The following is a 27,145-nucleotide window of genomic DNA, read 5'->3' as shown; positions in this document are numbered from 1 at the left end:
AAGCAGAGGCCATATGTGTCGAACCCTCATGCGCGTCAGTTTGTGTGTGCACTGTTTCTTCCGAAATGGCAGGGGAAATAGTTGTTGGCGTGGTGCGACCAGCATTCATGATGAAAAGGTCGTCCATTTCGGGAGAATGAAGATCGTCTATAAGAATCCTCAAATTATACATAGATACCAAATCAATTTGATAGTACACGGAATGTTGTTAGTAAATAAGTGTCTCTTGTGGGACTCAAAGGCACGAACTACGGCCCGCAGTCACCCCACTGAGGCTCAAATATTCTCTCCAGTAGAGAGAAGCACCACAAAAATGGGAGGGCTTGAAATACTAAAGAGGAATACAATGTGGCATGTAGCGTACTTGCTGTGCTCAATTCCTAGTAATAGAAACAGCCGAGGCTCAAAGGCAGAATATGTCCACAGTCACCTCAGCTTTTTTATTTACAAATGAAACGTTATGTAGGGAGTATGTCAAAAACTGTCAGCAAAGCATGAAGCAAAGTGTTAAAAAGACGTCATTACATTCTTCAGCTTACTTGTGGCGATGACTTCCTCAGATCTTTTCAGCCGAACGCAGCCGAACATAGCCAAACACTTCCAACACTTTGCTATGCTTCGCGTAGCACGTAGGGTTATAAGCTTTGAGAGGCCAACCCTCTTAAAGGCACAGCTTTACAATTCATGGCGACTCCACAGAGGAAAACAAAAGGAAAGTGATCCAGTGAACTGCAACAGCGCTCTGAGGCAGCAGGCAACCAAACACTACTAACACTTTGCTACGCTATGCATAGCATGTAGGGTTATACGCTTTGAGAGGCCAACCCTCTTAAAGGTACAGCTTTACAATTCACGCCGACTCCACAGAGGAAAACAAAATGAAAGTGATCCAGTGAACTGCAACAGCGTTTTGAGGCAGCAGGCAGCCAAACACTTCCAACACTTCGTTACGCTTCGCGGAGCATGTAGCGTTATAAACTTTGAGAAGCCAACCCTCTTAAAGGCACAGCTTTACAATTCACGCCGACTCTACAGAGGAAAACAAAAGGAAAGTGATCCAGTGAACTGCAAAAGCTTTCTGAGGCAGTAGGCAGCCAAACACTTCCAACACTTTGCTACGCTTCACGTAGCACGTAACGTTATAAACTTTGAGAGGCCAACCCTCTATAAGGCACAGCTTTACAATTCACACCGACTCCACAGAGGAAAACAAAAGGAAAGTGATCAGTGAACTGCAACAGCGTTCTGAGGCAGCCAAACACTTCCAAGACCAAACGAGGCAAACAATGGGTGGCCAACCCAATATTTCAGGAAATGGAATTTGAATATGTGAAAGATCTGATATTGACTGTGTTGGCTATGCATGCTCATGGAATGGATCCCGATTTTGTTCCTAGGACACATACAATGCCCCAAAACATTGCAAGCAAGTCTTGTCCTCCAAAATCGGAACCTCTTGAAAGCTTGACTTCAAAATTTAAATGATTTGTTGCTGTCTTCAAAATATGCTCACAATAACATTTTAGATATGTTCTCCAATGTTTGGACATTGTACAGAAATAATCGAATGCTTTTACATTTGCAATATCAATGCTAGATAATGTATTACAAAGTATTTATTTACGGTGATATAATCGGGATTATGATGCATTAATTCTGCGAGGATAGCTCAGCGGCAACGTGCATGCCTTGGAAGCAAGATGACACGAAGCAATACGGGTCCGATCCCCAGGTCTGCGTTTAGAAACCTCTGGGTGTTTAAGCGCATTATAAATACGCAACTAAGACACAAAAACAACAAAACAAAAAGACAAACAATTTCTGTAACAGCGCCTCGATACCCGCTGGCTGTGTGAGTGCTTTCAAAATTTTAAAATAAAAAATAAATTCATGTATATTTTTTACCTGTGTCAACCCCAGAACTTCCATAACTTTTAGCTTTACTGGTGGATTATTTTTTCTTATACCTCTGTGAATGGGAACCTTTTTACAGACTCACAGAATATTTTAGTCTTTTTATGGGTGTAATTTTGTGGGCTCTCCATAGCTCTCCATAGTGTCCATGTAGCCTTTTCAAATGTATCCTCTTTGACAACATCTTGGCAATAAGTGCCTGTTGTTGCTAGGTTGGCCTAGGTGCTCCACTTCAAACTGTCCTCACATCACATGAAATCATTCTCTCACCTTTCTGAAAAGTATATAAAAGGTTACTTTACTTACCTTAGAAATGTTCTGCTATTCTGGAAAGTATATATAAGGTTATTTTGCTTACCTGTGAATTGGTTGTGCCTCGTCCACAAAAGAGATGTTGTTGGTTTCACTTTATTATTCCTGTAAGGATAATTGTATAAGTGTCCCCCAACTGGGTTTTCCTTCCGCAGACTTGCTGTTAACCTTTCCAGAAAAAGTCTGCATTAGGCTTTATCTACATAGAATAACCTTTGGTCATTCATACAGTTTAATAACGGGTTTTCTTTTGCATTGTCCTTTATAGACAGGCACAAAAAGAGTATTAGGTTACACCTGCCTTTCGGTTGCTTATAGTATTGGTTTTACTTACCTTGAGTGTAACTGTGTTATCCTAAAATAAGCAAGAGTTATTGTTTCCCTTAGTCTGTGAACTGAAAAGCAACTGTAATTGGATATTACACCCCAAGGTCCAACTCGCCTAGAATAACTCTTATCCTGAATAAAGGTTACAGATTTATACTGTGCCTAGTATATGAGTATCGCTAGATCAGAGAAATGTATTGTCCAGTTCATTAGACTTTGTGCTGTCTTGCTGAGCGTCACGGTACAATGGATAGGGTCTACTATCCTGGTATTACTGAAATGATATAGAGGCGGGAAGGCTGTTCTAGAGGGAGGCCCCAGCCAAAGAAAGAGATCTACCACCAACTCGTTGCTTGGAGAAGCGACTGACCCTGAGGGAGATGGAGGTGGAGGAGCAAAGAGTTTGAGTAGGAAGATATTTCTGAAGAGAAAGTTGGAGGTACAGAGTACCCCGGCCCCAGAATGCCTTGTGGACAATGCATAGGGTCTTGAACTTGATCCTTGCAGCCACTGGGAGCCAATGAAGAGAGTTCAGGGCTGAGAGATACAATCCCTGGGTTTGAGGCCAAGGACAATTCTTGCAGTACTGTTCTGGATGTGTTGCATAGGGCGGGGAGTAGAAGCAGGCAGATCTAGAAAGAGGCTGTTGCGGTACTCCAGCCTAGAGAGAACCAGAGTTCTAGAGACAGTGAACTTCTGGGGAAGGTGAGGAAAGGAAGAATACGCCTGAGTAGGAGCAGTTGGTAATTTGGCTTATTAGAGACGTCAGAGATGTGAGGAGAAAAGGATAGTGTGGAGTCGAAGATGACCCTGAGGTTCTTAGCCTCACAGGTGGGAGAAGTAAGAGGCACAAGGTGAGGTGGCCGCAGGGGGACCAGAGGTAGAGGAGAGAGTAGAGGGAGAAGAAGGGGAGGATGAGAGGGTGGACTGGATGTCCTGGGTTTTAGAGATTAAATGCGAAGCCAGGACCGTGCCTAGGGCCTGGGATGGCACAGGAGATGTAGAGACTGCAGCAGGATTGGCCAGACGCAATAAGTCATTACAATAGGTTATATGTTTTATATATGTACGGGGTGGAGGTGCGGCCCGTCAACAATACGTTTGATGAAAGGGTAATTGAACGGGGTAAAAAGAAAATCCTCGCAGACATGAAATCTATCCCATGGCTCCAGTTGGCTACATGGATCAAGCCCTTGCAGCATCACTTGACGGTTTCGGACCGGCACAACAGATACCTTTTATGCACGGATATCCCATAAAGGTATTCAATGTTTGCTGGGTTACCCCAGCTATTCTCACATTTTGAAAACTGATCTGCCGCCAAGGGCGTATCCTACTCGAATAGTAGGAACCAATTCTCTATCGCCTCAGGCACCATCCTGACTTGCTACAGCCTTCCCAAGAAGAACCTCTTTTTGCTTCACCAGCGCGATCGTGCACTTTCACGCACTACTGCAATGTTGAGCACAAGGCCACCCACTTCTCAGGGCTGGACTAGAAAGATAGGGAACAACACTGTAAAACTGTCTAATGCTCCTAGTGTGTTAAGCAACCCTTCACTTTCCAGGTTGTGGCTGTATTTTCCTAATTTTTTCGCATTATGAAGCGTATTTTATACATGCTATATAGTCGAGTACTGTGTGTGGTAACTGTTTTCGCATAACTAAAGTTTACTTGTATATATTGATCCTGTCGACAAGACATGTATAGATATCTTTCATATACACTTGTCTAAGAGTAATTTGTGATTCATTGCTGTGTGTGCACATTGTGGGCTTCCAATCACTATCACCCCTCCTGAGACTTAGCCTTAACTGCATGCCAGGCAACCTAGATTTGTCTGGCTTGTCCAGAAAGTTCCCCTGTTTCACTAAACCAAGGGTGGCCTCCTAAACTCTGGACATCAGGTAAGAGTTTAAAAATGCATCTTAACCCCCTACTTCAGCACTTGTACACACATAGGGTCCTCCTTGCTTAACGTATGCACTAGGATGGCCGATTGGCACAAGGCCACTCAGAGCACGAATGTAACTTATTTGGTACGGGCATGCAATGTCACCTGTCTCGCATGAAGGTAGAGAGGACTACCTCAGGTGCGCAAGGAAGTATGAACGTACATGCATGAATTACAGTAAGTGCCATGCAATTGAAGGCTGTCCCCTGTTACCTTCACAACAGAATGAATACAACCCTCTAGGGAAAGAAGCCGAGAGATAGCTTGCAAGGATAATAAGGTTTTATTGTACATAATACAAAAAATATCAGCAAAGGTCTCCGCTGCTCGAGAACGTTCACTCCGGAATGAATGTTGTTGCCTTTTGAGAGGTCACAGCATCAGTAATGACATCACATATAGGGTCTGAACCTGCACAGTTGATTGATAAAACAGTATACATGATCCAGCTCCATAGGGGATGCCAGGCTACGATTGGTTTGTTTCTCAGCTGTCTGCCGATTCCCACGTGGGTCTGCTGGGCTCATCTCTCCATGGAGTGAAGGTCAGGTCTCTCATAAGTTACATTGTGAAAAGTACAATAATTTGCTAAGCCTACTACTACATCACTACGGAATGCACTTGTCCGTTTTTTGTTGTTTTTGTGGCATTCTTTCACAAAATCGAAACCTATCCGTCTATGGCTTCAATCACTGTAAACAGGCTGCTGTTGTTATTTGGCCTTGAGCGAAAGTAAGCAACCACACGAAGGACACAAGGTGTCAAATACCCTCCAAAACTTATAAGATTTACTATATTGAAAGTGCACATAAGAAAATAATGTTGTTTCCATTTATGCGATCTGTTGTTCGGAGCGGTTACTCAGCGTGACACAGAGAGAATGGAAGTTCCTGACATTATGTAAGTTCAACTATACATAATAAAAACGGTGTGTGTGATGTATGCATAATGACTAATTCATCGACGTGCGAATGTGCGATTTGACCAAAATAATGGACACAGTATGTTATTTTGAATTATATTTATACCGTGCACTATAAAAAACCGAGTGCGTAACTCACGGTTTGTGTATCTGTCTAGCAATGATTGTTATTTAATTTAGCATTTATATAGTGCATAGTATATAGAGGAGTGAATAGAGGTTTGATTATTCATCGACGACCAGCAACCACAACCTGTATGCAGGCTAGTGATATCTAAACAGCTATCTCCCTTGGAATATCCTGGTGTCACCGTTGCATCCTTGAGCACCATAAAGTAGGTGTTGGGGGAGGGGTGAGGGCTGAACATTTTCCATGGTACTTGGTTCGCTTTTCGATCGCTAATCTTCCCAGTTCCGTTATAATGCCATCTTTCTGTGGTTCAAAATAAAACATTACTATCTTTGGCCTTATTTTCTGCATCTGTTTCTCCATCCGATTGGGAGCTATACCTACTTCACAGCGCTAACCTTTAAGGTAGTGGTGAGGGGAGCAGCAATATCCAAAAGGTTTACAGGGTGGAATAACGCACAAGTTACACAAAAAAGAAAAGAAACTAGAGACAATAATGCATCAGGGTGGACATTCCCCTGAGGAGGCCAGAACCATAAGACAACTACAACAGGATTGCAGGGAGCATTGGGAGAGGTTATGCAACCTGAACCATAAATGATACATGGAAAGGCAGCACACAGGGGGAGATAAGCCGGGCAGGCTTTTAGCCTGGTTATATAAGAGTGAGACACCCAGACAAACAATTATAGCAGTACAGGCGTCAGATGGACAAATACTGGATACCCAAGAAGGAGTGAACAAATGCTTTTTGGAGTTTTGCCAGCAACCGTATAGGGAGGTTAAAGAGGGGGAAGAGATTGATATGATGGAAACTTTGAAGGATATTGGCCTTCCCAAACTGGGGGTGGTGGAGAGGGAGAACCTAGAGGTCCCAATTATGTTAGAGGAATTAGAAGCAGTGATAAAGCTTTTACCTACCAGTAAGGCTCCAGGGGCGGATGGACTCCCTAGCGAGTTCTACAAGCAATACAAGGCGGATTTGCTTCCCCCGTTACTGGCAATGCTAAATGAAGCGTGGGATACAGGGACGCTGCCGGAATCTCTGAGGGAGGCAATCATCATCCCACTTCTTAAGCCTAATAAACCATGCATGGACTGCAGATCATATAGGCCACTGTCCATGCTTAATCAAGATAGCAAGATACTTACGGCAGTGCTGGCGAATAGGCTGAGACCAGTTATCAATAAACTTCTACATCCCGATCAGACCGGGTATGTTCCGCACAGAAGCATATCCGACAATCTTAGAAGGCTCCATCATGTTATAGAACAAACGGAAAAGGACCCCCAGGAGGTGGCAATCATTTTATTAGATGCAGTGAAGGCCTTCGACTCTGTCAAATGTCCTTGGTTGATGGCCATGAAAGAATATGGAGCCGGGCCCACGTACTTGAAGTGGGTCCAACTGCTATACAGCACACCACTAGCTCGAGTTAGGACGGGATCAACTATCTCAGATCAATGGCAACTCAGTAGGGGTACAAGACAGGGATCCCTGTGGTCCCTGATGCTGTTTATTCTGGCACTGGAAACCCTGGTGATATATTTAAGGCAACAATATGGAGAAGTGGGGATCAACACGAGGGGAGGACAAGACCTGATATCAATGTATGCCGATGATAAGCTGTTGTATTGGAGCTATCCCGAGGAGAACCTGCAATATATTCTGGAAGTAATGGGGCAATACGCGATGCTGTCTGGCATAACAGTGAACCCCAAGAATTCATGTATATTTCCCCTGGGTAGATATAAAGGGATACCACGAGAGGAACTGCCGGTATTACAAATACAACGGGAGACTGAGACCTTTAGATACCTGGGGATTGATGTATATCACACCGTCGAGGCTGAATACAAACAAAATACAGAAAAGGCAGAGGCTAATATTGAAAATAGCATGGGAGTCTGGGCCAAGCTCCCTTTGACCATGATGGGGAGAGTGGCACTGTTGAAGATAGTGGTGCTGCCTAGTTTGTTGCACTTCTTTGTGAATATACCATATATGATACCCAAGCGATTCTTTGTTAAACTCTAAGGTATATGAAGAGGATTCATATGGCACAATGCTAGATATAAAATTGCACTATGATAACTGCAAAACACATATGATAAAGGGGGCATTAAATTGCCCAACTTTGAGATTTACTATTTGACCAGCCAATTACAATATGTGTTTAGAAGGTTATCGGAAGACTCTACATCAGATTCCAGATTGTTGAGGGCTGAATGTGTCCCGTTCTTTCTTAAAGGAGTGGATATGGTTGCCGAAACCACAGAAAGAGGGGTGACTAGAATGTTAGATCTGGGATGGAAGATTTGGTGACGGGCTTGTTGGGTCATAGAGAACCCGACTCTGTGTTCCCCACAAATGCTGCTAGTGGCAGTGAATGTAGTGGACGAGCATTTGAGGAAGATAGTCCGCAGGCATTGGGAACCGATTGGTATAGCAACGCTGGGGGATATGTGGCAAGAGGGGAAGGGAGTGGAGTTTGACACACTGGTGGAAGACACTGGTCTACACCGGGACAGTATATCACTTATACTAGGTTGGTGCGGAAGATATAAGAAACTTGGTCGGAAATAGTGCTGGAGGGTCAGCCCGACACGGTTATAGAAACATTTTATGATGTATAAGACGGAGGCCATGAGGTCTCCCGAATTTACGAATTGCTGATGTCAAAGGTGGATAAGGAGGTGCTCCAGTTGAGACGGGACTGGGAAGAAGAAGCCGGGAATCCATGAGTGACGGGTTGTGGGTAAGGGTTCAGGGTCACAAAAAAGTATCTAGGAACGCGAGGCTGCAACAAATCCAGTTATGTGCGTATATGACCCCTCAGAAAATTGCACGGTTTAAGAAAGCAGGAACACACGCATGTGCTAAATGCGGGGAGATCAACGCAGGACTGATACATATCTTTTGGGCGTGTTCCCGGAAATAATGAGATTCTGAGGGGAGGTAGCCCACCGTTTGACCGAGAAGGGGATTAAGCTGTAGGTGGAATCTTTGTGGGTGTGCATGGTGCAGGGATTCTCTAGGCCGCGTAAAATGAAACATGTGAGTAAACTCAAAGACTTGGCTTATATACTCGCCAAGCGCAGAATTGCCATGGGCTGGAAAACAAGCAATAGACCACAAGTAGAAGTTTGGTGGCACGACCTCCAGAAATGGGTGTACGCGGAAATGGCAGTGTGGAGTGAAGCAGTTAATAGAGGGGGAGATGAAGAAGCAGAGACATTGTTAGCCTGGAGGCACCTAGTAGCTACACTGTCTCGGTCTGCCCAGACCTGCCTAGTGGACGAGGATCTCATGGGGGAAGCAGAGGGGAGAGCACCCCCCCATAGAGTGGCGGAAGGTGGTGAGGGGGAGTAGGCTCAGGATAGGGAGGGGTAATGGGGAGGCGGTGGAAATATCATGATACTGTATATAATACTAGAAAGCTATGATTGTTGTTCACTGTCTGGTTTCTTTAATTGTTTTTTTTTAAAAAACCTTTCATGCACGTGGTGGTCTCAAATACTCCCCCATGTTGTAATGTGTGTGTTCATGATGTGTGGTTTGTGTTTATAATTAGGTTTCATACGGTTCTGAATTATACGGTAACTTGTTATATTCGATTACAGAACGGCTACTAAAATATATTTTTATTATATTACCTACACAGATACGTTGTACCGTTCTGCATATGCCATAGTTTCCAGCTACTGTCAGATGGATTCTTCAATCAACATTGGCAGATAAGCATAAATGGTGCTTATTGTTTAACTGTTATGTGGGACGACCGACAGGAAGCAATCTGCCCTTTGGCGGTACCAGCAATAAGGAGCAACCTGATAGCGTTCACAATGTAACAACGTGCTGAAGCGAAAGCGTTGCGCTTGAAAGTGCAAAGAATCCATATCTTCTCACGAACGGAACACCATGTGTGTCATTAGAAAATGTTGCTTGTGTAACATAAGGACACACAAGAATTGGAGTACTGGGATTAAGCGATCGTTGATCGCAATCGGCGTATCATGAGGATGTTATAAAGAACATTCGAAGCATGCGATGTTCACTGGCTATAACTTGTATGGCAAAAAATATCGTTCATTTCGTGGACTTAATATTAGCCCTCGTTACAACTTTGAAACAATAGTGGCGGTAAGCTTACCGCCACCGATGTTTCCAGACCGGTAAAGTGCAAATCTGTGGCCTGGTGCTGTGCCGCCCGCCAGGTCTGCTGCCAGGTCTGCTCTGATGAGCGGAACGGCACCCAGCCACAGACGTTCATGGAATCACTGGCACCTTTATTAACAGTGCCGGTGCTTCCATGGTCCCCATTCCAATTGAGTCCTATGGGACTCGAATGGGATTAACAATTGCCACCGCCTGATTAACCGGACCACCGGGGTTGCAATGCACTGGTTATTCCGGCAAGTCAGGCAGCGGTAATTCATTATGGGTCCGGTGGCTTCCTGCCGGTTTTTCCGGCACAGTTTCGGCCGGACTCGTAATAAGGGCCACTCTCTTGTGAGCATTCTTTGATAAATAAAAACACTTGTTGCATTGCAGACTATTGATGTTTTCTTAAGAAATAATGTTTTCCTATCCTATTTGGGACAAGAAAGTTAAGTTACTCGCTGTGAAAGGATGTGTGTGTATCTTCCTGGTTCTGCGTTAAGTGACGTTATGGTGTGGGTGATGATTGGGCACGTTTGGCTACGCTGGCCACGAATGTCATAAAAATAGGTGGAGCATATCATTTGGGCTAGTGATGTCAGCTTCATGGGTGGGCAATCTGTATTCTTGCTGCGAGCGCACATGAACTTTGGGCGGTGCAGCAATGGATAAGATTAGCACAAGATGGCTGCCCCCAATTTATAGTTTTCGCTTGTGTAAAAGTGAGGAAAACTAAGGTAAGATACATAGGAAAAAATATTAAGTTCGATTACAGCATCCTTCAAATACATGCCCGAACAATCGGGACAATAACATTTTTGAGCGAACATCCCCTTAAACTAATGTACATTTCTTATTAAAGATTACACTGCTTTCACGTGCTTCTGTATATGTTGCAGCACAAGTCTCTAGTTGCTTGAGTCAAGATATGATTAGTCCGAAATTGCTAGCTTTGTGGAGACAAATGTTTCCTGTGTGGGTAGTTGTCATACTTTAGAGAAAGACATATATGAAGACTTTAGAATATGCTACCGGGGCACCTCAGGGAATCTGCTCTGAAGCACTTGGGGTGTCATTACAGTTTTGGTGGTATTTCCTATAGAAATACTGTAAAATTGTAATTTCGTTACCATATGTAGTAATTTTAAGGGTCCACATGTTTCCGAGTCATGAAAACAATTAAGTCAGTCGCATAGGACACGGTGGGGATCGGTTATTACTGCAGATTGTAATGCTTTTGTGTGGCAGTCATTATTGCCACATTAAAACAGGCAGCCTGAAACTCAGAATTTGGGGTGTGGAAAAACCTTAGATATTCAAAAATAGTGAATCTTTTAAGACTTCGGCCAAACTCATAAGCAGGCCCTTAGCTCTGAACGATGCAGGCTATCAGCTTGCTCAGGGAAATAGCCTACCGGGGCCTGCTATTGGATTTCTGCTGGTTTCAGCCTCAGTGTTGTGGTATTAAAAGTCATACACATGTATCCTTAGAGACTCATTTATTAGGGCCCATATATCGGCTATAATGACAGCCGCCACCGTCGCTATCGAAAATTCCCAACTGTCAAATTCCACACTCCCCGCGCCCAACATTCTATGCCAGTGTTCCATGGCGTGCGGTGTAACTGTGCATCATAACACATCTCCCTTTCAAAACAACAATGAATTACTTTAACCATGCAATCCCTAACATGTAACATGCAACATTTCTAATCATAGTACATGTAATCTCTGAACCTGCTAGGATAACCGGCATTGCGCCTGAGATGATCTCTCATACCTTGCCTATTTCCTGTTGCATCATCACTCCTCCCCTCATCCAGTTGTTGCTCACTTATCCCTGCACCATCGATATCCTGGTGCTCTTCATCACACTCACTGGATATTGGCCATCTTATCTGTTCACCACACATTCCTATATGGAGATGTTATCCTTGCTCTCACTCATCTCATCTACGCTACTTTGGCCTCCTTCCAACGCTTCCACGTTTCTGCCCAACGTGGCAATTCTCTCCTTGTTCCACCAACCATTCTTCTCAAACTTTGCTGCACTGCGACTAGTTTCAGTGACCACATCAGGATCAAAATACTGTGATTCCCCTTTGCCAACTCTGAATGTTTTTTTCACACGAACTACGTCTCCAACATCAATGTTGCATTCTTTCACACACTGTCAGTAGTCAAAACACATCTTGTTTTTCCACTGCGACTCCATCACTCTTTCCTGAATTTGCCCCACATCTACTGGAGGTATTCCTTCCCCAGCCAAACAACTTATCCATGCAGGCACCAACTGTGACACCGCCTTCCTACTGCCTAGTAATTCAAAAGGTGAAATTCCTGTCACCAAGTGGAGCCTGGTACGATATGCCCATAACATGTCATTCAAAGCTCTCTGAACAGGCACATGGTTTATTATGGCCCATTGAATACATCCTTTGATTGTTCTATTGGCCCTTTCCACTGTGACAAATCCTACGGATCCCTCACTGAACGCCTGCCTAAAGTCTCGGAAGGATGAAGGCACGTTGTTGGCAATCAAGGTAGAAGTGGGAGAACCAAAGGGATGCCGGAATTCTGATGCAGCAGATTTGACCTGCTTATCCTGTGAGGATACTGTTCCCCCAAACTATGATGTGCAGAGGCGGCGCAGCGGAAGTGGTGCAGGAAGGCTGCCTTTCCACATGTGAGCCTAATGACAAAGATTGCGCAGCGAGAAGCGTGTTTGAGACCATGTTGAGCAGCTGTCTTGTAGCCACGGGTCTCAGGAACGAGAGGGGCTCCTTAGTTGAGTGGCCGGACAGGAGACACATTCGGCAAGGAAGGGTGTAGTCCCAACTGAAGCCAGAAGCCATAGAATTTGTGCAACACGTGGAGAAAGGCAAACAGAAGAGGGTGAGTTAAACCTGGCATTTTGATTCCTTGCGCGAGCACTGCATTCAACAGAATCCATCTTAAAATTCCCTTGCGTAAGAGTAGAAGCAAGGCAAAGTTGTTTGTTCATTCTATAACAATAAGACACTTGAAATGTAGCACTTGCATGTGATCAGGTATTTCTAGTTCACTCGCGTGATGATCAAACGCTATGGAAAAGCAATTGTTAAACATTTATACCTTTTGAAACCTATGAAGGAGTGGCCGCATGTGCCTAATTAAGTTTCACAAAGGAAGAGTGAACTTTGAATCATGCTTTATGCAGGCAAACATTTCTTATAAAGAGATGTGAAGTGTTTAGACATTGTATTTGAAGTTGGAGAGAATAAGCATTGCCCAAGCCAAGAGTATTCCCCTATTGAGACTGAAATCAGCCTTTCGCAAGGCCAGAGAATAGTTTGAACAATACTATGAGCCGAATAGAACTTCATCATTGCTCAATATACAAGTGTGCAAGTGTTAACTAAGTTGGAAAAAGAGATAAAGGCAAGGTTGGGGAAGGGACACTTGCTACCTATAAATATTTGATGGAGTTGATACAACATACATTGCCAAAGACTGTAGATGGAAGAAGAGAAGTGTGTTTCAAAGGAAATTATAGGTTGTTGTTGGTTGCAGACAGACAAGGGAGACAAAGAGACTGCCCTTTTGAAAAGGGATATTCAGAGGAAGAGTGCCTTGCCTATTTAACGGTGTTGAAGTACCTGAAAGTGAATCTTGTCAGAACCAAAACCTGTTTGCAATAACAAAGTACTGAAGCTGTAGTGATATTACAAAGTACTGAGGCTGTAGTGGCGTCACAAAGAACTGAAGCTGTCTTAGTGTATTTGATTGTCAGTAGATGCAAGACTTCAGTAGCACAAATGAAGTAGAAAACTATGAGGCAAATGAATGTGCCCTTATGGTAAACATTTGTAGGAGTTGAAGTTGTTGAAGTGGAAGTAGAAGTGCTGGGATTTCATCCTGACAAAGATACCCACTGTGACTCCTAATCTTATCAAGAAAGACATATTAAGTGTTAACCAAGAACTGTGTTTCACAAAAAATGTACAGAAGTTGTATTTCCCTTGAACTGTGGCAAGTCTTCTTGGACAACTGGAAGTGGTGGCAAAGAATGGTGGTTGGGAATAACATTGATACTATTTTGAAGAAGCGTAAAGTCCTTATATCATGAAGAAGAAAAGCTTTGGTGTTGTTGGAGCTTGGGTTAACAAAACATAATGTTGACATTGAAACATCAAGAACTGAATTGAGACTGTACTACCTACATGTATTTACTTGTTTCTTTTCGTTGAACATTGGAGCTGAATTTACTTTGAATCCTGGGGAAGAGAGCTCACCAGGTTACTAAGAGTTTATCAAGTAACTGTGAATATCTTTGTTGATGTTATTTTAATTACCATATTTTTTCGTTGTGTATTGGATGCTTAAGTGTCAGGGCGAGACATCCTGTGTTGGAGTGTTTCCTTTTAGTTTTGTTAGGCAGGGACATCCTCAACAGAGTAGGGATAGTGAGGTGTTTGATAATTTTTATAATTTAATAAAATGGCATATTTTGGGGGGGGCTGTTGAGCTCCAACAGTATGGCTGCCTGAGTCCGTAGCTCTGTGCTGGAGAAGATACTTTCCCTCGATTCCTCCTCGATGGTGCCGCGTTTCTCCTTCAGAATCCACAGATTGATTTCCCCCAGTTTGCCGCAGTTCCTGGCCGACTAGCGTCTCCTGTAGTGGGACGGGTGTGCAGAAAGCACTGCCTCTGAACTGCCACCAAATCCCTTCACGGCGTCATGTGCTGCACTTCCATAGTGGGCGGCCCCTTCTCACTTAAGCACCAGGGACTCCAGGCCCAGCTGGAGGAGGGGCTGCCGCTCGTTGGAGATGCACGCCCATTCTTGGGATTACCCTACATTACTGATGCTGCGACTGATGATCCCTTAACACCCTGCAGCTAATCTCCGTTTTTGCGCTTCTGGGCGACCTCTCCCCACCACCACCATTCACCGAGGTCCTGCTGCAATCTACAGATTCAGAGCTGCGCTCTCGGCACCCACGGACGGTGTACTCCGTGGTCTTGAATCACCTCCACTCTACACTAATGGCCGCCGGGGGACCTGCGACCCCAGCAGTGCACCCCCTCAACTGGCTCCGCTGCTGCTCTGCAGACCGAGCAGCAGCCCAGTAACCTTGCGGCGGGATGGCGCAGGAGAGGAGACACCACCCCTCCGCCAAGCCTTACGGTGCAGAGCCCCTGCCTGTAACGCTGCGCGCTGTGCCAGCGCACAAATTACTCCTGATCCACTGCTGGGCTGCTGTTATTGGAGATACGTAGGGGGCTGATCATAACTCCTGCACTGTAGGGCAATGATGAACTAATCCCCCCTACTCTGTGCATTATTCTGACAACCCGTCTATTTCCTCAGCAATATCCTCTTGGCATGCATGGCCCCTGTCAACCACAGACCGCGACTCCCTCTTAGACCTCCAAGGTTCACAGCCAGCACAATGACATTCTTACCTTGGCTTATAGTTAACTGCCTACATTGGGGGAACCCTGAACATCATTTATGCCCGAGGAACACACACTGCCCTAGCCCCCCCTTGCGCACTAACTATCTCCACACCGCCCCTAGTTCAACATCTGCCTGAGGTGCGATTGCAACAGTCCACGTGATGGCGGGCTTAACCCGTGATTGACCTCTGGGGGATTGCCTTATATACCTTGTCCTACATTACAGTGGATACTGGTTGGGCCTCCGCTACACCGTGCATCACTCCCATGGTCAAGACATCACCATAGGATTATCCATCTGACCGCCACAGTCCGTGTGGGCCTGCGACCCACAAGTCTCCTGCATAAGGCCTGACTGCTACTACCCCGGATGCATTTGTCCCAGAGTCCAGCGACTGGGACATCACGCTGATCAACCCACTGGAGTGGGGGAGTCTCTGAGTGCCATCACTGCCTGATCAGTTCCCACCGCACAATCTCCGCCCTCCACTGCCAGCCCCTACACCATTGATAAACTCAATATCTACCTACGGCGGGTCTGTTGATCCTTGTCATATCGTGGTCTAATACCTACACCCGGCCGATTGGTAGTTCAACTTGGCCACCTTCATTACCGCACATCACCGTATTATACAGCAGAGTCCACAATCCTTTCAGCTATAAACTGGGTGGTCATTTCGACTATAATCACTAAGCTTGATCAATTCAGGCGACCAGACTCTGTTCTGGGGCGAGAGGTGGCACATGGGCCTTATCCTCACCAAGACTACCTCCAGGGTTTTTGTGCATGGGACGGTTCCTTCTCGCCCTGAGCAGCCAGTCACCTGCTTATTCGATTTCTCAGCTATGCCAAGCTACTACCGCGTCCCTGTATGAGTCTTACCTGGCTTAGCGACATTCTGAGACACACAACCCCGCATCTGGCACTCACCCGAGGGGCTTTCCGAACATTCTTACCATTCATTATTACTCAACGATTAGACTTTCTGGCTCGACTCTCCTCTCTGAATCCTGTGGGTGCTACACAACTCTGCATCCAAATGGTCGATGTGATCATGACCAAAGGCGCCAACAAAAAGCAAAGTCTCATCAACACGTATCCAAAAAGTGCTCCAAAACCAAATTAATCCTTACCGGAACCAGAGGCACACATGTCAGTACCCCCCAAAGCTAATGAGTCGCAGAGAATGATGGAATATATGAGGGAGGGATTCACCTCTCTTCACTCTTCAAACTAGATGATATGACTGGAACCATATGCTCGATCAAAGCCCACATGGAAAAAACCGACGCTCGGGTGACGGAGGTGGAGACTAGAATCGGGATGGCTGAGGACGATATCGCATGAAGAGACCACCTTGTCCAGACAGGTCCACGATGTCAGCAAGAAAAACGAGGACCTGGAATCCCACTCCACGTGCAATAACTTAAGCATCATTGGTGTCCCAGAGGATAACATAGAAGGCCCTATGGAAGATTACGTCGAGAGCACTTTGCTTTTCGCTGATGGATTCCCCGAAACTGTCCCTGCAGTTCTCAATTGAGAGAGCCCATTGTTCCTTAACAGCAAAACCCATGCCTGGCGCTCCTCCCGCCCCATCATTGCAAGAGTGTTAAACTACAGGGACACGGATGCTCTTCTCTTTGTGGCAAGATCCAAAGGCGACCTCTTCCTGGGATCCTCCAGAATTCATCTTTACCCTGACTTCTATGTGGCTATACAACAAGAACTGAAAACCTTGTGGCTACCAAGAAAAGACTGCGGGACCTGGGAGTTAAATACTATGTTATACCCCGCTAAACTCAGGATCGGATACTCAAACCATGTCTTCTTCTTTACCACTCCAGAGGAGGCATCCAAATTCATTGATGAACATTTCCCAGGCTAACCGAAACTAAACACTATTCTTGCAGTCTCTTCACCTTTGTTTTTTGCTGAATGCAGGGAATGCCCAGTGCGGAATGAGGCTTAGATGGATGCTACGTCTACAGACCATTAGACTCATGTGATCGGATATCACCCAGCCTTGGGCCGCAATGTTTGGGCTTCTTTTCCTTGATGCTTCTGTATTTCTCTTACATTGTGCACCACAGAATGCATAGTCAATACCCCACCTCAGATTACGACCGCTCATGGCCAACGCATGGCCCCGCAGGCGATGACGCCACTGTTTGTGGTTAGATTAATGGTGTTGTGGGTTATCACCTCTCTGATTGGGGGATGGGTGGGGGCAGAGGTGGAGGAGGGTTGGCAATGCTTTAAAGTTGAAAAATGCTTGACACGCGGCTGGGAATCAGGGTTACAGAATCCTTCCATACTGCTCCTGTCAGATCGAGACACAGATGCACTTGGTCTGGACCCCGTAGATCATTCCCCTGCTGGTGCACTGCTAATTTATCATCCCAATGGCTGATGACAGTATTATGTGTATGAGCTGGAATGTCAGGGGGCTGGGTAACCACATCAAAATGCAGAAAATGCAGTTATACATTGAACGGCACAAGGTTAAATTACTTTACTTGCAAGAAGGGGGTGCGAGGGGTCATGATTTTAATCCGTAAAAGCCTCAAGTTCCAACAGAAGGTGACTCATGTAGATCACTTGGGACGTTATGTGTTGCTAGTTGGGTCCCTTTTGGACAGAGAGGTTGTGCTACTGAATATATATGGCCCCAATATTGATGATTCCAACTTCTATATACATTTCTCCTCCTTGCTACCTGGATTCCCTGTTGTCCCTATCCTCGGGGGCGGGGACTTCAAAACTAGTTTAGATATTGATGTCGAAAGATCGGGCTCAAAACCTCGCCAACTTTCCAAGGCAGCCAGAACCATCATAGAATTACAGGCCCAGTTCGAAATCACTCATGCATGGCGGCTGATCAACCCCGACTCCCGTACATTCTCCTTCTACTCCTCGATGCACAATTCCCACTCATGTATAGATAGATGGCTTATCTGAGATACACTTGTCAGAAACATCACTCAAATGTCTATCCTTCCCAGAACATTCTCAGACCACTCCCCGGTGACAGTCTCACTAAAGTGGAATGCAGACACTCCAGGGCTCGCTTGTGGTGGTTGAAAACACATTCCCTACAAGATATTGCCTTGAGACCGAACTGGGAACCAACATTGACGACTTCTTTACACTAAATACTGGTTGCGTAACGACACAAGCCACTCTTTGGGAGACATTCAAAGTCTATATCAGAGGCATCGCAATCTCCAAGGAGGCAGGGGATCCCTAGAGTAATTTGGAGAGACATTGCCAAGAGCGAATCTCGACTAGGCCTACTTGAGGCCTAATATGCTTCTTTCTCAGTCACCCCTCATTCTAACCGATATTGGCACGGAATTAGATGCGTTCCGCCCCCATGCGGGCCACGAATGAAAGTTCCTCGATGACCCTCAGTCTGCTCGTAGGTACGGGGAGGGGGAGCGCTCTGGTCGCATACTGGCTAGATTAATTTGTCATGGGAATGGAACGTCACACATCCCGGCTATCGAGAGGGCCGATGGCACTCTGGCACTGTCATTGCCTGACATTAACACTGAATTTCACTCCTTTCATGAAACCCTCTATTCCAATGCGGATAACGCTCCCACCACTGACATAGAAACATTATTGGATAGCCTCCCGCTCTCGATCCTTTCCCCAGAGACTAGAGACGCCCTAGACACCCCGATCACACCCGAGGAAATATCCAAGGCCATTGACTAGCTGTCCTCCGGGAAGGCCCCCGGGTCTGATGGACTTCCCATTGAATTTTATAGACAATATAAGAACCGCCTGGTCCCCCACCTGTCAACTCTTTGGGTGGAGGCCTGCAAAATGGGCACCCCCCCTCTCTTTGCGAGGCAACAATCTCGGTACTACTTAAACCGGGCAAGCCTTCCACACACTGTGGCTCATACCACCCTCTCTCTCTTATCAATTGCAACGCCAAAATTTACGCGAAGATATTAGCCCTGAGATTGGCTCCCTATATGACATATATATCATTCACCCTGACCAGTCGGGCTTCGTCCCGGGACGCTCCACTTCTCTTAATCTGTGCCGCTTATTCAACATACTTGCACAGGTTGACCCAGGTACACAAGCAGTTGTAGCCACCCTCGATGTGCAGAAAGCCTTCAACTCTGTTTCCTGGAGATATCTGTGGCAGGTTCTTGAAAAATGCAACTTTGGTCCTCACTTCAGATCCTGGGTTAAACTCCTGTACTCCTCTCCCGTCGCTAGGGTTCGCACAGAGGACCGGTGCATAGCACCTTTCCCAATAGTTAGAGGCACGAAACAGGGCTGCCCCTGCTCGCTGTTAATTTTTGCCCTGGCCACCAAGCCTTTGGTAGTAAGGATATGCCAACAAGATGCACACCGAGGCATAGGATTGTCAGGCCCACCCGAGATCATCTCCCTCTACGTGTACAACGCTGTCCTCTTTATCATCTCGCCTGAACGCAACCTAGCCCCAATATTGGAGGACGTTGTTCGCTTCGGTGAGCTCTCGGGTCTCCGAGTAAATTGTTCTAAATCTATATTATTTGCTTTGACAGAAGCTACGACCCCCACCCCTAGACTTCCTAGGTTTTGCATGGGCGCAATCCAAGATTACCTATCTTGGAGTAGTAGTTACACGTCAGCAGAGCGCCTTGCATGAAGCCAACTTTGGGAAGTACCTCACCACTCTTAACCAAAAATGCATGGGCTGGACTGGATTGCTGATCTCCTTGGCCGGCAAGGCCGCCATCCTCAAGATGGTGGTGCTGCCCCCAAATCATGAACAGATTTTTGAATGTCCCTCTTTGGCCGGGTCGTGAGTTCTTTCCAATACTCACTCGAACCATCAACACCTTTTTATGGCACTCTGGCATGGTCCGCATAAAATTGGAAACACTAACTATCCCAATGTATCAGGGCGGTTCAGCACCCCTAACTTTGAGAAGTACTGGATAGCCGCTCAAGCCCACTTTGCATCACACTGGTTCGTACCTACTGATCCTCCTCTCCATGTTAAACTCGAACGTCTTGCCACAGATGACAGGGATATCCGTTCCTTAGCTCTCCCCGCCCATCACATCAAATTTGAACCCCTTGACCCACTTTGGTCCACGGCACTAGCCCTTAATAAGTTATGGAAGCAGGCCAACAGCCTGTGTCCCTTTCATGGTGACCTTCCACTTTGGAACTTTTTTCCGAAATCTCCTCGTGTAGATACCGCAACCATGCGTCGTTGGTCAGGCGCAGACCTTGATACTGTCCGAGATGTTTTTGATCAGGGCATCTTTATGGAATGGTCTGACCTGCTAGAACCTCTAGGAAGCAGGCCATCCCACTGGCTATACTATGCAGGCCTGCGCCACTCCCTCAAGTATAGGCTCACAGACTTTCCTGCAATCCCTCCGGACGACTTGATATTATAGGAAATATTGAACACTAAGATCTTCAGGGGAAAAGTCTACAGATTGTACACTATCCTCCAGAGTAGGGTAGCCTCTCCATTCATTGAGCTCAGGGACTCCTGGAGTAGGGACCTAGATGTAGAAGTGACAGACCAACGATGGAACCATATGTGTGCCCACACTCACGACATCTTATTCAACTCACGATTCAAACTGATTCAATTCAAGGTACTCCATAGATTCCACTACACCCCAATTAGACTACACAGCATGTCGAAAGACCATCCACCACGTGCCCTAGATGCGGATCAGATGACGCAAACTATATACACATGGTATGGTCCTGCCCACGCCTTTCCTTGTTTTGGGAGGAAGTATGTACTTCTGTTACAGGTCACGCAACCAACATCCCCTCTTGGCTGATTCTCCACCAAGACAAAGCCCCTGTTTTAACTTGACAGGAATGCTTGGTTCATTTACCTGTGTCACACTCTCTTGACACTGTATCGTGGCTTGGTTGGCCACTATGCCTCGGTTACACATTCTTGCATTCTCCTTGCTCTTGCCAATGCTTGATTCTTCATAGCATACAGTGCTTGTAACTCTTTGGCTATTGCCAATGCTTGTTTTCTCATATATTGCAGTTTTGCCTAGCATGCTGATTCTCAAACTTTCTTTCACTCGGCTTAATATTCAAACGTGCCCAAAACTTGCTTTCATTCTGTTCAGTATTCAAAAATACTTAAGTTGACTTTCAACAGTTAATACAGGCTCAACAGCCCCCTCGCCGTGCCCGGGCCCATTTTTCTAAGCAGACTCACTGGATTATGCATACAGCGGTTCTGCGAGTCTCCCGCCTGCCACGGTGCAACTTCTCTTTGCGGGTTCTCGCATCTGTGGTGTGCTGGTGTTCAGCAGCTTTGCTTTTTCCACCGGCAGGCTGACAGCGGGACAGGCACTTCCTCGCAGGTCCTCTGGCTCTTGTCTGCTTCACTCCAGCAGTTCAGCCTAGACCTCCGACTTGCTCTTCTTCCTCCTTCCGCTGCCGCAGCGCTGCCTTCCATGGTACTCATGCGAACCTCTCGCCTCCACACATGCTACCAATTGTGGCTCCAGCTCTGCCAGCTGGCATAAGTCACTCCGACCCCTTCTTCACAGGTCCTGTTTTTTTTTTAAAAAAAAAGTCTCTGCCACACTGATTGGTCTTCTGACAACTAGACCACTCACTGTCTTTGCGGAAATCCCTTCTCCATGTTCTTGTTTGTGTTGTCCTCTTCCTAGTCCCAGTACCAAAGTGGTGTTTGGTACTCTTCTTCGCCTCAGTACCAGAATGGTGTGTGTGTGTGAGTCAATACCAATGGAAAAATAGGGACAGGATTGGTAACACCCTATAAAGGCCTGTGGGATATTTGCTTCTCTATGAAAGGAAAATGGGGATACACTGTCTCACCTAAAGATGTCCTGTCCCTACTCCCTAAGTGTCCTCCCCTTAGGTGATCCTCCCTCGCATATCCACCCTCAGGGTCAGGATCCAAAAGCAATGGCCTTTCCCTGGTCACCCGAGAGGAGGATAAAAGGGGAGAAGAAGTGAGAACGCCCTCAGGTTCCTCACAACTCTCTAAATACAAAAATGTGGGGTCGATTCATAACATAAACAGGCATGGCATAGCACAATGCCTCCTTAATGTAAGAATTCCAAAACTAACAAGGCTATGACAAACTCTCTTCATAGCACTAACCAGGCATCACACGACATACTACACAACAAACCTACAATATAATAACCTAAGCTGCAGCTGATTAGGAGACGACAGGGGCCCATAACATTTTTGTTCCAGCCAAGTCTTTGACCCTTATTACAAGTTAGGCGGTCCAGTAATAAAGTGCCTGTAGCACCGTGTACCAGCACTACTACCAGGCAGTGCACAGTTCTGAGACTGAATGCCGGTAACACCAGCATCGATAGGTGCAATCCCTGTGCCACTGGTGCAGGAAGCACAGACAACGGAATTACCAGCAACCCCCAACGCTCATGCCGCAATCACTGGCACCACAGAGCCATCGGCCCATTACGACCATGGTATTACTGGTACTACCGGCATAAAAAGGCCAGTAGCACCGGAAAAACCATGCCGGAAACACTGGCATCGCGGTCCAGGTGATAAATGTCCACAGGTGTGCCCAAATAGGCCATGGGTGCACCCCATACAACCAGGAACACTAGAAAAGAACCACACCCACATCCAGAACACTCCACCAACACAACCATGCTGCCTCTCTCAGTGGCAGCTAAATGAGCTGGAGCAGCACCAATGGCGGCAGGAGGCCAGGGAGAGGAAGAGGAGGATGAGGATGATGGCTGGGATGCAAGTAGTGAGATGGAGACAAGCATTCATACCCCGCACAAGGCCCACACTGTGAGAAACTTGAAGATGTCTCACCCGCTAGTTTCCGGGGATCTGTCATCCAGGACACGGCCATCGCTATTGGATCCAGTTCCTGGGGGTGGACCGGTGTGGGAGGATCACCTGGATGATGGGTCTTCGGGGAGTGGAAGTGGGACACCGAAGGGTGAGATGTGGTATCCCCTTTCCTGTAACACCTTTTCCCCATCCTACCAGGTAGGATACCTAAAAGCTCAACCCCACCTTTCCTGACACAAACAGTTTCTCACATACAATTCATCGTGAGCGACAACAGACTAACACCAGAGCCGTATACCTAACATGTCCCACCACCCTGGTCAGGCAAGGCCAGGCAATTACTAATCATTACCCACACCTGACTCTCCCATCACACTTCCCCACATGGATAAAAGGCGGAGCACAAAAGCACAATCTGAGTGAGGAAAAGCAGACAAGGAAGCAGCGGTTCCAAGATGGCGATTTAACACAAGGAGAAAGGCAGGGAGACCGGAGAGGGCTGCAAGGAGGGAAGTGCCCTTGACATCAAGAAAACGTTACTTTCACGAGCCTTGGAAAGTGAAAAGCCGAAGACCGGGAACTGACACTGATCTATCCGATACTGTGCATCAAAGGTATCCAGGGCGCTCGTGTGTTGATAACCCAGGGCGGGGGGACCGATTGCTGCTGTGGTACTGTCCTTGGCTCCTGCAAGAAAACCATGCCAATAAAAGCAGCACAGCCGATGAGTCAGAGAAACCAATACAAAATCAGCTTGTGTTTGAACCAAGGTTGCAAGCGGCAACATTGTATGAAGAACTCCACAAAGGACAGTGTTTGAAGCACATGTGACGAGAGGCGCGAACATGTGGAAACCAAAGGAGTGAATGTACTTTGAAAAAGCCAAATAAGATACTGGGTACAGAGTGGTCCGGCGCCACGTGGGTGCTCATTTGAAGATCTCTGTGAGATATCCAACTGAATGGCAACTGCATCGTAAAAAAGGAACTTTGAATCGAAGTGGTCTTGTGACAGGTCGAGTAAAACCCTGTGCACATTTGAAAGTCTTCGATATGTATAAAGAAATTGCATCGTAATGAGATTAAAGGCTACTTGGCCTCTGATAGGAATGCTAGCTGGCAACGTATGGTATGGCTGCTCATTGATGGCGATACCAGGAGGTTCTGGGCAAGTTTTAGAGCTATTAACAATGTTGGTAACCCAGAGCTCCTGATTCCTATTGATAGTTGCACATGGGCTAATTTCCTAACTAATAAATTCAAAGGTGAAACCACAAAGCTTGATATATAACCGATATTTAATATGTCCATATGTAGGGATGATATTTGTAACATCATTCTGAAAGAAAATCCTGAAACATGGGCCGATATTCTGATAGTGCTATTTCAAAAGGTTATAGACACGGGGAGGACATGGGGAGGATGCCGGATTTGTGGAAGACCTCTAATATTATTCTGGTTCATAAAAGTGGCCCTCGCAACCTCCCGGAGAGCTATAGGCTCTTAGCCCTCACTGACGTACCCAGCAAGATCTTTTGTACTATCATCCTACAGGAAATAAATAAGTGGATTGAGAAGGATAACATCCTGGACAAGGCCCAAACTGGTTTCAGGAAAGACCGTTCCACGGTGGACAATATTTTTATATTGAATGCATTCATTGAGCAGGCTAATTGTGATAAAAAGTTACCACTGTATGTCCTTTTTGTTGACTTCACCTCAGCATTTGATTCGGTTGAACGGGTGAGGCTGTGGATGAATCTTAAATCTTTAGGTATGCCCTCCCACCTCCTTTATTTATGTATGATGATCTATGACGATAGCAGGGCCAGGATTCATCTAGATAATCGGGGCACACTATCTGATTCTATTAATATTTTAAAAGGGATAAGACAGGGCTGTGCTCTAGTCCCCACGTTGTACAATCTGTTCATGTCTGATTTCGGTGGTTTCTTTAAAGATAAAATTAATGCCCTTCCTAAAATTGACCCACATAAGGTTGGCTGGATCTGCTATGCAGATGAAATCATTATCCTAGGCAACACGTATGTGGGTATTTGTAATAGGGCCAAGGCCCTGTGTGAGTATGCAAAAACGAATGGTCTATCAATCTGAAAAAAACTCATTTTATGGCTGTCGCACATCATTGCTATAAAAAAATGACCATAACATGCTCCTTGGGAATGATAAGGAAAGTTAACAGCTATAAATATTTGGATCATGAGATATGTGGGGAAAGAAGGAAAATTAATCCCTTAGTCCAATTAAGCAAAATAACTAAAGTAATGGCAACATTAACAGCTGTTATGTCACTCTCCAAGAAAACAGCGGGGTTCAGTTTGTTGGGTATTATCAATATCTACAAGCAAAAGCTGGCTGCAATTTTTTTGTATGCATTGGAAGCCTCTTTCTCTGGCTGGTCTGATTGGGCTGATGTGACTGAGGGTCTGATATGGAGAAAACTACTTGGTCTCTCTAATTATACGCCGATACAGGCAATTCAGTTAGAAATGGGGCTCATTTCTTTATCTGCTCAAATTGAATATAAGAGGGCAAAGCTATATGTTAAAATAAAATATGCTTGTTAAAGTACGTTACTACATATTCTTCGTGAAGGATTGGAGGGAGGAAATATGGAGGCCTTGAACATCTTCCAGAAGTTGAATATCTTCCAGAAGAATATCCTGTGTCTCTTTGAAAGAATAGGGTACTCCCCCAAATGGGAACATGGGGAGGGGGTGGTATTAAAATCCTTGAAGAACACCTTAGAAAAGTGGGATTGGGCCACCAGCAATGACAAGGTTGCTGAATTAAGCTCCCTGCGGAGATTTGCTAGATTGCCCTTCCTGTATAAAAAGCCCCAGTAGTATTTAAAATTGATGCCATCCAAGGTTAACCGGAAAATATCTCTGGACATTAGACTCAACCGACTTAATGTTCTGGGGGTACGTGGAGGCTGGACAGGAATTCCTATGGAAAGAAGGATCTGTAGATTGTGCTGTGATGAAACAGGTTAAAACAGTTAAACACATACTCACCTGCTGCAAAAGTATGAGGTCCATCTGTTATGAATCACAGATTCCGCCCTTTCTGGACGACTTGGTCCCTCAAACATTGTATTATTGCATCCATCTTTACAATCAACATGGCCGACGCCGTGGAGGAACACACGGTCTAGTCTCCCAGTACTGACTGTTGCTTCTGTGAAGAGACACGCCCCTGCGGCTTCACGCGTCTCAACGCTAAGCTTGTCTGTGCCCTCCGTTCCGGCAAGTTGTTTTCCTGGTTCTTTTTCCTCGTCCTACTATCTCTATCCTTTGGCTTCGTATGTGATTAAGCCTTTTCCCCTTCCTTCCTGGTGTTATTGTTCTGTGCCGCTCCTCGCTATCTCAGTCTTTTTTGTGGAGCCACGCAAGCAGCTTCTGAAACCTCCTGGAAGCCTTGTTCCCTCCTGGTTTACTTACCTGGCCCTTCCTGGAATCCTTCCTGGATACTGAACGATCTCCGGGCCATCGTATCCTCCCTCGGCAGAAGCCCAGGATATCATCTATCAGTTGCCTACCTGCAGACTGGCCTCAGAGGAGACATGCCCATTCCTGTACAAGACCCGAACCTCCATAAAGAAGGAGAAACCTGCAAGAAAGAAAACATCAAGAAACAAACAGGTGAGCCAAGAGTCTGAGGACTCAGAGTGTGACAGTTTGAGACACCCACAACCTAACACTGTACCCAACATGGAGACCGCTCTACAAGACCTCATGAGAGGAATGCAGGAGCTATCAACAGAGGTCCAGAACCTCAAGGCTTAGAATGCAGCTTTAAAACAACTCGTTCTGTCCAGGGACTCGGCATACAAAGAGTGCATCAGTAGGAGGCACTGTGGACAAATATGAAGGGACCCCTAAGGCATTGCGCTCTTTCCTTGATTCATGCCTGGTAAACTTCACGTTTAAACCCTACTATTTTTCCACGGCCAGGGCTAAGGTGGGCTTCGTAATCTCCCACCTTTACGGGAATGCACTAGCCTGGGCAACACCCCTTGTATCTGCGGGGGAACCTCTACTTGACAACTATGACAGTTTCATAGATGCCTTTAAGGCCATGTTTGACCAGAACAGGTGTACTGTGTTCAAGAGAAACTGTTAGAATTTCAACAA

The sequence above is a fragment of the Ambystoma mexicanum genome, chromosome 2q (genome assembly GCF_040938575.1).
Source record: "Ambystoma mexicanum isolate Mex_15411 chromosome 2q, UKY_AmexF1_1, whole genome shotgun sequence".
NCBI lineage: Eukaryota > Metazoa > Chordata > Amphibia > Caudata > Ambystomatidae > Ambystoma > Ambystoma mexicanum.
Note: the sequence above shows the minus strand (reverse complement) of the source record.